The sequence below is a fragment of the Oncorhynchus gorbuscha genome, linkage group LG23 (genome assembly GCF_021184085.1).
Source record: "Oncorhynchus gorbuscha isolate QuinsamMale2020 ecotype Even-year linkage group LG23, OgorEven_v1.0, whole genome shotgun sequence".
Lineage (NCBI taxonomy): Eukaryota > Metazoa > Chordata > Actinopteri > Salmoniformes > Salmonidae > Oncorhynchus > Oncorhynchus gorbuscha.
This window is the reverse complement of record NC_060195.1, coordinates 50,593,889-50,607,675: the sequence shown is the minus strand read 5'-3', so window position 1 is coordinate 50,607,675 and position 13,787 is coordinate 50,593,889. Positions and strand designations below refer to the sequence as shown.

General features: G+C 42.0%; 1 pseudogene; it reads right to left on the bottom strand.

The window, feature by feature from the left end:
* Positions 1-466: 466 nt before the first annotated feature.
* The window catches only part of LOC124010686, a 30,030-nt pseudogene continuing 16,709 nt past the window's right edge, over positions 467-13,787 (bottom strand).

The window sequence follows — 13,787 nt, the reverse complement described above, 5'->3', positions numbered from 1 at the left end:
AAAGTATAGCGGAGCTAGAGAAAGGTAATTTGTTAATTCAATGTTTTCAGTTGTAACAAGGGAATGTTGTGTGCAACCTGGTTTACAGGGAAGATGTCATAAGCCTTTCGTTACATTTCAATATTCATTTCTTGCATGTTAAGTCTAACGAAGAAGTCTTACTGGTTTGCTGATAAACTACTAAAGAAAGGTGTTCAACAGTGCAAGTTTAATGAAAGGGCATGCAGAAATAGCAGTTTAGGCATTTTCTCTAAGTATATGCAGAGAACAACCTTGACTCACTTCATGATAATCATACTACAATGACTTGCCCAGCTGGCATAGCGAACAATATAGGTTGACTCGTCATGCAATGTCTCGAGGATATACCAAAAATCATTGTTCAAGTACTACTGTAACATTCTTACATAATAGTACCCATGGAATGTGTGCAAGGGGAATTAGTTATTTTGACATTGTAGCAATGGCACAAGGCATGTATCGGGAATAAACCAGTTTGTGGCTACCAGAGATGAGGGAGGGTCTTTAGAATTTAGAACCAAATATCTATTATAAACAATAAGAGGTTGATTTTTGGGAGACATTGCTTACACTAAGGCAATCCATTTACTACACAGGTCAGTAGAGCCACTGCTTTTAGGTGGGGACCAATGTATTCTGAGTTAAGGGGGTAAGGTATTTTGGTGAATGGGGGCCAGGGTGTGGTGGTACTGTGATGAGGTTTAGCACTGTGCGTTTGGGTTCCAGACAATGCGTCCGTCATCCCCCAGGCTCACGCCACCCGCGGCCACCAGCTCCAGGGCAGCAGAGAAGGCCCGGTGCTCCGCCTCCCGGATGCGATCTGATAGGCTCTCCTCAGTATCATTCATCAACACAGGCACTGCCTCCTGAGCAATGATGGCACCGGCATCAACCTCTTCCTATGGTTGAGAAGGCAGGAAAATATTTAAGTCCTGTCCATAGACAACTCTGTGCCCAAAAGCCTGTTTTAGCATGAGCATCACCATTTCAAAATAGTCAACTGGGTGAGACTTCATATGTGTTAAAGGAAGGAAAAAAGGATCACATAATTCCATTCATCATGAGATCAGCCAATGAATTATACTTGTGATAAAACATTCCATAACTATAGGTGGCAGTAAATCACAAACATTGGCTTTATACCTGTTTAAACAACACACTCCAGGTATGCACCCGTTCAGTAGTAGAACTTCACTTCAAAATGGAGTTGACCTCAATGTCACTGCCCGTGCTCAGACACCATAATGGGACAGATGCAAAAGATGCGTCATCCAAGTCTACGGTCCTGTCCCAGAACAACCCCTAGCCTCTAACCCTAGGGACTTATGTACAGTGGGGAAAACAAGTATTTAGTCAGCCACCAATTGTGCAAGCTCTCCCACTTAAAATGATGAGAGAGGCCTGTAATTTTCATCATAGGTACACTGCAAATTATGGTGGAAAATAAGTATTTGGTCACCTACAAACAAGCAAGATGTCTGGCTCTCACAAACCTGTAATTTCTTCTTTAAGAGGCTCCTCTGTCCTCCACTCGTTACCTGTATTAAATGGCACATGTTTGAACTTGTTATCAGTATAAGACACCTGTCCACAACCTCAAACAGTCACACTCCAAACTCCACTATGGCCAAGACCAAAGAGCTGCCAAAGGACACCAGAAACAAAACTGTAGACCTGCACCAGGCTGGGAAGACTGAATCTGCAATAGGTAAGCAGCTTGGTTTGAATAAATCAACTGTGGGAGCAATTATTAGGAAATGGAAGACATACAAGACCACTGATAATCTCCCTCGATCTGGGGCTCCACGCAAGATCTCACCCCGTGGGGTCAAAATAATCACAAGGACGGTGAGCAAAAATCCAAGAACCACATGGGGGGGACCTTATGAATGACCTGCAGAGAGCTGGAACCAAAGTAACAAAGCCTACCATCAGAAACACACTACGCCGCCAGGGACTCAAATCATGCAGTGCCAGACGTGTCCACCTGCTTAAGCCAGTACATGTCCAGGCCCATCTGAAGTTTGAAAGAGAGCATTTGGATGATCCAGAAGAAGATTGGGAGAATGTCATATGGTCAGATGAAATCAAAATATAACTTTTTGCTAAAAACTCAACTCGACGTGTTTGGAGGACAAAGAATGCTGAGTTGCATCCAAAGAACACCATACCTACTGTGAAGCAGGGGGTGGAAAACATCATGCTTTGGGGCTGTTTTTCTGCTAAGGGACCAGGACGACTGATCCGTGTAAAGGAAAGAATGAATGGGGCCATGTATCGTGAGATTTTGAGTGAAAACCTCCTTCCATCAGCAAGGGCATTGAAGATGAAACGTGGCTCGGTCTTTCAGCATGACAATGATCCTGAACACACCACCCGGGCAATGAAGGAGTGGCTTCGTAAGAAGCATTTCAAGGTCCTGGAGTGGCCTAGCCAGTCTCCAGATCTCAACCCCATAGAAAATCTTGGGAGGGAGTTGAAAGTCTGTGTTGCCCAGCAACAGCCCCAAAACATCACTGCTCTAGAGGAAATCTGCATGGAGGAATGGGCCAAAATACCAGCAACAGTGTGTGAAAACCTTGAAGACCTACAGAAAATGTTTGACCTCTGTCATTGCCAACAAAGGGTATATAACAAAGTATTGAGATAAAATTTTGTTATTGACCAAATACTTATTTTCCACCATAATTTGCAAATAAATTCATTAAAAATCCTACAATGTGATTTTCTGGATTTTTCTTCTCAATTTGTCTGTCATAGTTGAAGAGTACCTATGATGAAAATTACAGGCCTCTCATCCTTTTAAGTGGGAGAACTTGCACAATTGGTGACTGACTAAATACTTTTTTGCCCCACTGTATCTGAAAGGACTGGATAGGTGTAGGCGATATGGCTAGAATTCCACCTAACGTAAACCTGTATCAGAGAAATCCGAGCTTGTGCTTAACCCTAGGGGTGAGGGGTTTCTAAATAAAGCCTTTTTTGATCTCAAGCTATGGATAACAAACTAAATGTGCATCCATTTTTCGAAGAAAAAAAAAATGTTCAACCATGTTCTGCAGTGGACCAGGAAACACAGGATAAGTTTGGCTTTAAGATCTGATCCGAGCTAATTTTTATAACATCTGGTTATGGTTAGTATTGGTGAGCGGAGGCAGGATCTGTTCCGAGTACAGTACTTACAGCCACAAAGTGGACGGTGCAGCCGGTGACACGTGCCCCCGCCTGCAGAGCCTGCTTCTGGGCATTCACCCCCTTGAAGGAGGGCAGCAGGGATGGATGGATGTTAAGCAGTTTTCCTACAACACATAAAATATGTTATTCACACACACACATTTTTAATAGAATTAAAGCATACCCAAACACGCTCCAGTCCAGCTTGATGACAAAAAGGTAAATCCGATGCTCTGAGGGATTCCAAAAAGCATTCCTTAACCCATGTAACTTCAAGGGAGAGCAAGTGAATTTAAGGAATGCTTTTTTGGAACAAATCACTGTTTCTTTGATACAGTGACATCACAGGTAAAACACACATAAAACTACTATTGGTGCACACACAAAGCTGGGTGGTCCTACCGTTCCATTTTCTGACGAAGGACCCTGTGAGGATCCTCATGAAGCCAGCAAGACACACCACCTGCACGTCAAATTCCTCCAGCATGCGGTCAATGGTGCCGTCAAACTCTGCTTGGCTACCGTACAGCTTATGGTCAATCACCAGTGTCTGAATGACGGCCAAAGAGGCTCTTTTGAGGCCCAAGACCTCCGGCCGGTTGGAGATTACCACCACGATTTCTGGTGAGCTGGACGTTCTCTTGGCCTGCTCCATCAGTGCCTGCAGGTTGGTGCCTGACACACACACACACTTAAGGCAGTGCACACTGGTATACAGATTAAAAACTTAACTGCAAATAGCTATGGGGCAATCTAGTATCCACTTAACTGCAATTCAACACGTAGGCCCTACATTGACAACTTTCACAGTAACGACCATCTGTTGAAATTTGGGTGAACTATCCCTTTAACAATGGACTACAGCAGGGGTCCCCAACAGGTCAATCGCGAGCCACCAGTAGCTCGCAGCCCACCGAGGAGTAGCTCGCCAAACAATTCTTAAAGTAGATGCAATTTTTACGTTCCACCGCAAACAACTCAGGCACCGCAAGCTCACAGCTACTATCTAATGAACGCAACATTGACATTATCCCACCGCTGGTTTGCCATTATTGGCTTAAAAAGCCAAACACAGCGTATGCAAATTATTTGCATCGGTCTGTGTGGATTCGTGTGTTTGTTTATCGCTCCATGTGCTCCAAGTTTACATGATAACTGTCTTGTGGGTTGACAGAAATACTTTCCCCAAAACCTTCTCAATTAACTGCAAAGTAGGCTTACCTGGCAGAAGTATATCATGAGTAAATATATAATTTATATCTTATTTGCAAACTGTCATGACATGAAGAGCACAGAACCGTCGCTAAACTGGCACATTCCTCACTTGCTAAATGTGTAATAAAGAGGCCAGATGCACAATTTAAAAAGGGAAAATAGTTTTTTTTTATTTAAGCATCGACATGGACTCAGAATATCGAACTGCGTTGTTCTCCATTAACAATTGTAATTTTAAGTGATTAATAAAGTGGGAAAATAGAAGAAAAAATTGGGGGGGGTGGGGGGGATCTCGGATTTTATAGGGCCCCCTTAGAGTTGTTTATTAACCATTATTTTACCAGGTATATTGACAGAAAATATTGCATTAATTTCTCTTGTACACCAAGGACCCAGGGAAGAGTTGCAGGGGGGAGGAGGAGAGAAAGTGCCCATTTAAACCACCCCTCTCAAAAAAGTAGCTTAGGACAGATTTAAAAGTAGCTGTCATGCTCTAAAAAGGTTGGAAACCCTTTGGTAAGCAAGCCAGTGTAGATTTGGCCTTGTGTTTTTGGTTATTGTTCTGCTGAAGGGTGATTTTATCTTTCAGTGTCTGGTGGAAAGCAGACCACCAGGTTTTCCTCTAGGATTTTGCCTGTGCTTAGATCCATTCCATTTCTTTTTATCCTGAAAAACTCCCCAGTCCTTAACAATTACAAGCATACCCATAACATGGGTACCAATATGCTTGAAAATATGGGAGAGTGGTACTCTGTGTGTTGTATTGATTGTCCAAACATAGCACTTTGTATTCAGGAGAAAAAGTTATATTTCTTTGCCTTTGGAATATTTTTATTCTGTACATGCTTCCTTATTTGCACTTTGTCAATTAGGTTAGTATTGTGGAGTAACTACAATGTTGATCCATCCTCAGTTCTCCCATCACAGCCATTAAATTCTAACCGTTTTTAAGTCACCATTGGACTCTTGCTGAAATCCGTGAGCAGTTTTCTTCCTTCTCCGTCAACTGAGTTTGGAAGGACGCCACTGACTTTATAGTGAATTGGCGTATTGATACACAATCCAAAGTGAAATTAATAACTTCACCATGCTCAAAGGGATATTCAATGTCTGCTTTTTTTTAATCTACCAATAGATACCATTCTTTGTGAGGAAAACCTCACTGGTCTGTGTGGTTAAATCGGTGTTTGAAATTCACTGCTCGACCGAGGGATCTTACAGATAATATGTACAGTGCATTTCGGGAGAGTATTCAGAGACCTTAACTCTTTCCAAATTGTTTCATTACAGCCTTATTCTTAAATGGATGAAATAATTTATTCCCCCTCAATCTACACACAATACCTCAATGACAAAGCAAAAAACAGGTTTAGAAATTTCAGCAAAATTACTACAAACACACTGAAATCCCGTATCTACATAAGTATTCAGAACCTTTGCTATGATACTCGAAATTGAGCTCAGGTGCATCCTGTTTCCATTGATCATCCTTGAGATGCTTCTACAACTGGATTGGTGTCCACCTATGGTAAATTCAATTGATTGGCACATACCTGTCTCTATAAAAAAGGTCCAACATTTGACAGTGCATGTCAGAACACAAACCAAGCCATGAGGTTTAAGGAATTGTCCGTAAAGCTCAGAGACAAATGTGTGTCGAGGCACAGATCTAGGGAAGGGTACCAAAAAATTAGCGACTCCTGTTTGCGGGTCGGGCACAGTACGCGCTAACCAGGTCACCAGGTGCACGGTGTTTCCTCCGACACATTGGTGCGGCTGGCTTCCGGGTTGGATGCGCGCTGTGTTAAGAAGCAGTGCGGCTTGGTTGGGTTTTGGAGGACGCATTGGCTTTCAACCTTCGTCTCTCCCGAGCCCGTACGGGAGTTGTAACGATGAGACAAGATAGTAACTACTAACAATTGGATACCACAAAATTGGGGCAAAAGGGGGTAAAATTCAAAAATTGAAGTTTGGAACCACCAAGACTCTTCCTACAGCTGGCTACCTGGCCAAACTGAGCAATCAGGAGAGAAGGGCCTTGGTCAGGGAGGTGACCAAGAACCCAATGGTCTCTCTGACAGAGCTCTTCTTTGAAGATGGAAGAACCTGCTAGAATGATAACCATCTCTGCAGCAGTAAAAGGCACATGAGTTTGCCCACTTGGAGTTTGCCAAAATGCACCAAAAGAACTCTCAAACCATGGGAAACAAGATTCTCTGGCCTGATGAAACCGAGATTGAACTCGGTTTCATCGTCACATCTGGAGGAAACCTGGCACCATCCCTACGGTGAAGCATGGTGGTGGCAGAATCATGCTGTGGGAATGTTTTTCAGTGGCAGGGACTGGGAGACCAGTCAGGATCGAGGCAAAGATTTTGATTTTGATTTTATTTTATTAGGATCTCTTTTAGTCCCCATTTGGACTAATCTCCCAAGAGTCCTTAACATTAAAATACAATTTATAATACAAACACAATTTCACATATAACACACTATTACAAACATACATAATACACTAGCATAATAACCCAATAAATACTCAATCTAAAAAATAAAAAAAATGATTCTTCATCTACTATAGTCCCACAACATTTCTATATACTATTATTTAAATTGTTTTTAAATAATGTTTAAACTTATATATTGAAATGTTTCTAGTTTGCTCAGTTTATTTATTCCATTTCTTTATTGCTCTAAATGAAATGTTCTTTTGCCCATTTATTTTTTCTGTCTGGATAACGCATAGATGGTGGACAATCTATTCCTAGTATTTACGGAATATCTTCTCTTACCAACTGAATACCATTGTGAATAGAACTTGGCCGTTTTAAATGATGTATATTATAAAACAAGATAAGCATGTTTTTTTCAATTATCTTGTCGATTGATGACCAACCAAGAACACTGCGAATGACTGCAACAGAAGAACCATATCTCCGCCTTAAAACAATCCTTGCTGCTTTATTCTGTGCATTCTGCAGCCTCCTAACTTCACTAGATGATGCATTTCCCCAGACCACCGAACAATAGTTCACTTGCCTCTCAACCAATGCCTGTGTTATTTGCTGAAGGATTTTCCCCGGTAAATATTTCGCTATCCTTCTGATTATGCATGCTGTTTTAATATTTTTTTTACATAGATTAGTTATTTGAGACGACCATGATAAGCAGTTGCTGCACTCCCAGTGGTTTGGTTTCTGCCACTTCTTCAATTTGTACTCCTCCCATACTTAATTGTATCCCATGCTGTTTTGGCCTTTTACTAGTTGAACAGACCAACATAACTTTGGTTTTCTTGGTGTTTAAAGCAAGTTTGTTTTGGCAAACCCATTTCCTGATAATCTCCAAATCTCCTTGCAAAGCTTGCTGTACCTGTTGAACCGATTGTCTTGCTATATAAATTGTAGTATCATCTGCAAATATAGTAGCTTGAGTTTCAACCAAGGCATAGGGAAGGTCATTGGTCTTATTAAGTAGAGAAGTGGCCCAAGGCAGCTGCCCTGCGGTATTCCACAGTTTAACACATTAGGGGAAGAAAATGAACCATTGATATAGGTGTACTGTTTCCTGTCAGTTAGATATGACTGTACCCAATTCAATGCTACCTCCTTAAAACCATAATGCATTAATTTTGTCAAAATAATTTAATGATCCACTAAATCAAATGCTGCACTGAAATCAAAAAATAGTACACCTACAAACCTGCCATTATCCATAGCATTGAGCCACTGGTCAGTTATGTCAACCAATGCAGTGGTAGTGGAATGGTTTTTGCGATAAGCATGCTGATTGGCTGTAATCAGATCATTCTTTTCCATATACTCCCACATTTGTCTACTCACAATACCCTCCAATATCTTACTGAGTACCCTAGGGGGTTGCTTTGGAACCTTGGTGTTCATGGTTATGGTCACAATATTATGGTCTGTCCAGCCCACTGGCATTGATCTGGCTTTTAAGCATTGCAATGGTATATTACAGAAAATCAGATCAATCCATGTGTCTGAACGATGACCCAACTTAATTGAAGAGCTAGTAGTATCATTAACCATTTGTTTCAAACCACAGTTCTTAGCATATCTCATCAATTTTGTTCTATTCGAATTATTGTGATCCTTTCAATTTATATTAAAATCCCCCAAGATAAAAACATCTCTGTTGGTATCTGTGGCCTGGTCAAACAGATGAATGGCGCAAAGTACAGAGAGATCCTTGATGAAAACCGACTCCAGAGCGCTGAGCACCTCAGACTGGGGTGAAGGTTCACCTTCCAACAGGACAATGACCTTAAGCACACAGCCAAGACAACGCAGGAGTGGCTTCGGGACAAGTCTCTAAATGTCCTTGGGTGGCCCAGCCAGAGCCCAGACTTGAACCCGATCGAACATCTCTGGAGAAACCTGAAAATAGCTGTGCAGCAATGCTCCCCATCCAATCTGACTTAGCTTGTGAGGATCTGCAGAGAAAAATGTCCCCAAATACAGAGCTTGTAATGTCATACCCAAGAAGACTCGAGGCTGTAATCGCTGAACTGAGTAAAGGGTCTGAATAGTTATGTAAATGTGATTTCAGTTTTTTCTTAGCAGCAAGCATATCTAAAAACTAGTTTTTGCTTTGTCATTATGGGGTAGTGTGTGAAGATTGAGGGGGAAAACAATTTAATCCATGTTAGAATAAGGCTGTAACGTAACAAAATGTGGAAAAAGTCAAGGGGCCTGAATACTTTGAATGCGCTGTATGTGGGATATTGAGAAGTTGTTCATTTTAAAAAAAAGCATGTTAAACACTATTGCTTATTCAGGCTTGCCATTAGTAAAGGGGTTGATCACTTGACTCAAAACATTTCAGCTTTTCATTTTTTATTAATTTGAGAAATATAAATCCATCTCAAATTACACTGACATTAGGTATTATTGTGTGTAGCCAATGACAAAATATAAATTGAATACATTTTTAATTCAGGCGGTAACAACAAAATGTGGAAAATGTCAAGGAGTGTGAATACTTTCTGAAGGCACTGTACTTGAGCATAGCTATTGCCATCAGTCTTGTGTTTTTATGTTCATCACTCACAGCGAAGTTTGTCAAGATCACAAGCAGGGTTGCCATTAGACTACTTTGTGAAAATGTATTGGACACGGGTTGCGAGTTTTTGGGCTACTTCTAAACTGTCCCGCGGTCACCATGGTATTTCCTGGGGCTAGAAATGCTTGCTTAACCTGGCAACCCTGGTGCCAACATCAGTATATAGCCAATTCTGCTACAGGGATTTGTTGAGAGCATGCGCACGCATTGCTTGAACATGACGTTTGCTTGTAATAAGAAAATTGTATACACATCTGTTGACCCTTGTCAGGGTTTTTACATTTCAGATACAGTGACAAACACACCATACACAACACTCTAACCTGTGCCTGAGATGAGGACGCCCACCCTGGCCATCTTGCGGGGGGACGTTGCCGCTGCTATCCCCTTGAGACGCTCCGTTCTGCATGGGCCCCAGGTCTACTACACAGGGATCAGGTTCCTGATCACCACCGGCTCAGCCCCTTCCCACAAACAAAACTCAGTAAAATGACAAAGATGAATATCACTAAGCGCTGAGAGAGTCTTATCTGTGTGTGCATGCGTGCGCGTTTGAACCCATCAATTCAAAAATTACATTTAAATGTGAACATCTGAAGAGCATTTCATCATTAACCAGATTAACTATGTTGTATAGAATCAGTTTCCTTATCGGTCTGTGAGTATACAGAATCCATAATTCCTCTAGCATTGTTATAAGTGTTTCACTAACCATGCTTTAGCTGGTATGTCACCAGGCTGCTTGTGGGCCAACGAGCACACAATCCACGCATCGACATGGGCTTGGAGCTGCCTCAGAACCCTCTGGGCGTCCGGAAAGGCCACCACCAGCACAGCCCCAAGGCCAGTTGAAGGTGCGCCCCATCTCCTCCTCGCACAAGCCCCTCTCCACCTGGAGCCACGAGAACATGATCCAACGAGATGCGTCTGGGTGGGACATACAGTGCAGCTCACACACACACATTTAATATGAAGTAAATACCAACAACAGTTTAGGGCTGACCCCAATTAGTCGACTGGTTGATTGTTTGGTCGTTAGGCCGTTGGACGACCAAGATTATTTAAGTCGAGCAGTAACACGCATATTTTTTTGCCCATCTCAGTGAACTAATCGATTGTGGAGGCCTAGACTAAAAGCCCATTTATGCTTGATCTGATGTGGTCAGAGGCTCCATATGGAGGATGTGACGCAATTGCGGAACCTCAAGAGGCATGCAGAGGCCAAGTCGAGCTCTGTACCGCATCACCATGCGTCTCACTTTTTTTTAAAGAAAGAGAAAAATGGCATGCTCTGATCCAATGGAAACATTACAATAGGTCTACCTAATTACTTATTAGTGCTGGACTTAGGTTCGATACTCTTTTTTAAATAATTTAAAAAACTTTTTTATTGTTGTTGAATTTTACCCCTTTTTCTCCACAATTTCGTGGTATCTAATTGTTTGTAGCTACTATCTTGTTTCATCGCTACAACTCCCGTACGGGCTCGAGAGAGATGAAGGTTGAAAGCCATGCGTCCTCCGATACACAACCAAACCAAGCCACACTGCTTCTTAACACAGCGCGCATCCAATCCTGAAGCCAGCTGCACCAATGTGTCGGAGGAAACACCGTGCACCTGGCAACCTTGGTTAGCGTGCACTGCGCCCGGCCCGCCACAGGAGTCGCTGGTGGCACAGCTGGCGCTGCAGTACAGCACCCTTAAACACTGCGCCACCTGGAGGCCCCGTCGGTTCGATACTCATTTTGGCCGCTGGTACGGTTTATATTGAGGCGCAGGAGCTTCACAATACTTTTTAATATTCTATTAGAGGAACAGCAGCTCAAGCAGTTGTCTAGTTTGAGAAACAGACGCCTCACAAGTCTGGCAGCTTCATTAAATAGTACCCACAAAACACCAGTCTCACCATCAACAGTGAAGAGGCGACTCAGGGATGCTGGCCTTCTAGGCAGAGTTCCTCTGTCCATTGTCTATGTTCTTTTGTCCATCTTAATCTTTTCTATTTATTGGCCAGTCTGAGATATGGCTTTTTCTTTGTAACTGCCTAGAAGGCCCGCATCCCAGAGTCACCTCTTCACTGTTGACATTGAGACTGGTGTTTTGTGGGTACTGTTTAATGAAGCTGCTAGTTGAGGACTTGAGAGGTGTCTGTTTCTGGGGCCTCCCACTCTTTCTATTCTGGTTAGAGACAATTTGCTCTGTTCTGTGAAGGGAATAGTACACAGCACAACTTCAGTTTCTTGACAATTTCTCACATGGAATAGCCTTAATTTCTCAGAACATGACAAGACTGACAAGTTTCAGAAGAAAGTCCTTTGCTTCTGGTCATTTTGAGCCTGTAATCAAACCCACAAATACTGATGCTCCAGCTACTCAACTAGTCTAAACTACTCTAAGTAGGCCAGTTTTATTGCTTCTTTAAAATCAGAATAGTTTTGTTTACAACTGTGCTAACATAATTGCGAAACGGTTTTCAAATGATCAATTAGCCTTTTAAAATGATAAACTTGGATTAGCTAACACAACATGCAATTGGAACACAGGAGTGATGGTTGCTGCTAATGGGACTCTGTATGCCCATGTCGATATTCAGAAAACAAATCTGCCGTTTCCAGCTACAATAGTAAATTTACAACAATAACGATGTCTACACTGTATTTCTGATCAATTTGATGTTATTTTAATGGACAAACCAGGACATTTCAAAGTGACCCCAAACTTTTGAACGGTAGCGTCTGTGTGTATACATACAGTTGAGGTCGGAAGTTTACATACACCTTAGCCAAATACATTTAAACTCAGTGTTCACAATTCCGGACATTTAACCCTAGTAAAGATTCAGTCTTCGGATCACCATTTTATTTTAAGAATGTGAAATGTCAGAATAATAGAAGAGAATGATTTATGTTGGCTATTATTTCTTCTATCACATCCCAAGTGGGTCAGAAGTTTACATACACTCAATTAGTATTTGGTAGCATTGCCTTTAAATTGTTTAACTTGGGTCAAACATTTAGAGTAGCCTCCCACAATAAGTTGGGTGAATTTTGGCCCATTCCTCCTGACAGAGCTGGTGTAACTTAATCAGGTTTCTATAGGCCTCCTTTCTCGCACATGCTTTTTCAGTACTGCCCACAAATTTCCTGTAGATATGAGGTCAGGGCTTTGTGATGGCCACTCCAATACCTTGACTCTGTTGTCCTTAAGCCATTTTGCCACAACTTCGGGAGGAAGCTTGGAGTCATTGTTCATTTGGAAGACCCATTTGCGACCAAGCTTTAACTTCCTGACTGATGCCTTGAGATGTTGCTTCAATATATCCACAATTTTCCTACCTCATGATGCCATCTATTTTGCAAAGTACATCCGTTCCTCCTGTAGCAAAGCACCCCCACAACATGATGCTGCCACCCCTGTTCTTCACGGTTGGGATGGTGTTCTTCGGCTTGCAAGCCTCCCCATTTTTGCTCCAAACATAACAATACTCATTATGGCCAAACAGTTCTATTTTTGTTTCATCATACCAGAGGACATTTCTCCAAAAAGTACAATCTTGGTCCCCATGTGCAGTTGCAAACCGTAGTCTGGCTTTTTTAATGGCGGTTTTGGAGCAGTGGCTTCTTCCTTGCGGAGCGGCCTTTCAGGTTATGTCGATATGGGACTCGTTTTACTGCGGATATAGATATTTCTGTACCCGTTTCATACAGCATCTTCACAAGGTCATTTGCTGTTGTTCTGGGATTGATTTGCACTTTTCGCACGAAAGTATGATCATCTCTAGGAGACAGAACACGTCTCCTTCCTGAGCGTTATGACGGATGCGCGGTCCCATGGTGTTTATAGTTGCGTACTATCGTTTGTACAGATGAACGTGGTACCTTCAGGAATTTGGAAATTGCTCCCAAGGATGAACCAGACTTGTGGAGGTCTACATTTTTTCTTCTGATGTCTTGGCTGATTTCTTTTGATTTTCCCATGATGTCAAGCAAAGAGGGACTGAGCTTGAAGGTAGGCCTTGAAATACATCCACAGGTACACTTCAAAGTGACTCAAATTATGTCAATTAGCCTATCTAAAGCCATGGACATAATTTTCTGGAATTTTCCAAGCTGTTTAAAGGCACAGTCAACTTAGTGTATGTAATCTTTTGACCCACTGGAATTGTGATACAGTGAAATAATCTGTCTCTAAACAATTGTTGGACAAATGACTTGTGTCATGCACAAAGTAGATGTCCTAACCGAATGTAATGACTCCAACCTATGTGTACGTAATCTTTCGACTTCAACTG